At 33.1% G+C, this 2,406-nt stretch overlaps 1 pseudogene; it reads right to left on the reverse strand.

Moving 5' to 3' along the window:
• LOC109353941 lies at positions 1,052-2,360 on the reverse strand (annotated as a pseudogene).

A 2,406-nucleotide genomic window follows, 5' to 3' on the forward strand; every position in this document is an offset into this window, starting at 1 on the left:
TAACATGCAATAAACCTAATGTGTTGCCTGGACATATTCTTCTTCCGGCTCCAAATGGAATGTACTCAAAGATACTTCCTTTATAGTCAATAGAACTATCAATGAATCTCTCTGGATGAAACCTCTCTGGCTAGTAGTTTGGATCTCTTCCAATAGTCCAAACATTGATTATGATCTTACTTTTGATTGGTATGTGATATCACTACAACATTTTTGACCTATGTCAACGGCTGAAAACCGTGGCCAAAAGTCAAAAAACCGTTCTCGTTGCCAAAGACAACGATTTTTTAACTGTGGTAGTCTGAGGCGTTGCCTTTTGTTTAGGCCACGGTTTTTTGACTTTTGGCAACACCTTTTTAAAACCGTTGTCTAATATTTAAATAGACAACGGTTTATGTGCAATGTCAAAGGCAACAGTTAAAAACCGTGTTGTAAAAGGAAAGTACAAAACCGTGGTCATTGTGTTTATAGGCAACGGTTTTAAAACTGTTGCCACATTGTATAAAGGCATTAGTTTGAAAACCGTTGTCATTGTCTACATAGGCAAGAAAACCATTGTCTTTAGTCCTGTGTCCATTTTGAAAATAGATAATTGTTGCATTTGCTACACCATATATACAATCTTTAACTACTCTAATGGATATTCATAACATTAATTAATTTAAAACATGAGTATTTGTTACTCTAAATTTGGTGAACCAAAATACAGACTTATGTTCTTGAAAGTGGCAAGCATCACTCCACAAACCACTACACTACTAGTCATGTCATATACAGTTATATCCATTACTGTTTAACAAAATATAATCATAATCCAAAATAGGAAATCTTGATTCATTCCCATCTATACTGTATGCGGCAAATTGTCTTCCAAATGATTTTGCTGCAAATAAAGAAGTTATAATATTGTTAGCTTATATATGAATGAACATCAAATTTTTCCAAAAATAAAAATGCTAAAGTAGAGTTTTATATTTATTATATAATTAGAGTTTAGTCTTAACCATGTTACAACCATGATGATAGAAATAAATAAGAAATTACCTTATCATTATTTGGAACATGTGTCGATGTAGAAGTACCCGGTGTTGATAACATTGTTGCTAATGCCTCCACATCTACTCCTGAGTTGTTTTGATTTATGACATTCCTTAGCAAAATTTGAATTTTTTGTTCCATTGATGACATTTCTTGCTTATGTTTTGCCTCCATTTCCTCAACTTTATCATTTAACAATTTCAATTCATCAGCATGTTTTTTCTCAATTTTTACTATTTCTTCTGTTCTTTTCAAAAGGGTGGGTGTGGTAACTCTTCAATGACACTGAACTCTTCCAGGCTTTTCTTTCCCAAACACACTCTGAAAAGCTTCATCAGGTTGTTGACTAGAATTTTCAATTAAATCTTTAAGTTGTGCCTGACATTTTTAGAAGCAATCGAGTTAGCATAAAACTATATTTTTGTTCTACAATCGAGTTGTGCCTAACTCATAGCTAACTCCAACACACTAATCTTTTATTGACCATGTTTATTAAAATCTAGTCATAAGCTAGAACTTACTATACTAGCAAAGAATCTTACCATTGCATTAGTTGTTTCTTGGTCCAATGGCTCTCCTTTCTTGCTTTGTCTAGTTTCACAAAACATTTCAGCTTGGTTGGGCATCTCTTTATTCTCCTTAGTTGCACGCTGCAATTTGAAAAAATAAAATATTTAAGTACAACAACTACACCAATTAATATAAATAATTACGTTTATAATTAAAATACCATACCAATCTTTCCCTTATGACACCGAAGTTCACAAGTCCCGTTCGATGTCTCCATTTCTGCTTGAGCTTTATTTTTTGAATTTTGTTCACTCATTTCCTATATACAATAATACCAAAGTCGATTCCAATCATTCAAATCATACAGCAGTTTAGTCTTCTAGACAAATCATGGGGTGCCCTTGGCACGCATGACGCAACTATTTTGTGTCAATTTCAATTACAACTATTTTGTGACAACCTCAAACACTATCATGTACTACAAGGATTTCAACAACTGTATTCCTAGTCCTAATGCATAATATGGAACATACAAACAGACCAAGTAAAAGTAGTTAATTCACTACTATGCTTCGGTATTATACTCATGTCACTCTTAAATAAGGTTACTCAAGTTAATTTGTAGTTTGTTGGTTGTAATAGTCTAATTTCACTCAACTATTTGTGCAATGTATGACAATTTAACATCAACTAAAGTTTAATAATCTTACTTGAATATTTCCAAGACTCCAATATCTTATCAATTCCTTAAAGTGTGATTCTGGAATGTCTTTGGGACGATTTTTCAGGCGCTCATATGTGAAGCACCACATACATGGCAGGCGAAGTCATTCTTATGATCCTTCCAATACAACATGC

This window comes from Lupinus angustifolius, chromosome LG08 (assembly GCF_001865875.1).
Source record: "Lupinus angustifolius cultivar Tanjil chromosome LG08, LupAngTanjil_v1.0, whole genome shotgun sequence".
NCBI lineage: Eukaryota > Viridiplantae > Streptophyta > Magnoliopsida > Fabales > Fabaceae > Lupinus > Lupinus angustifolius.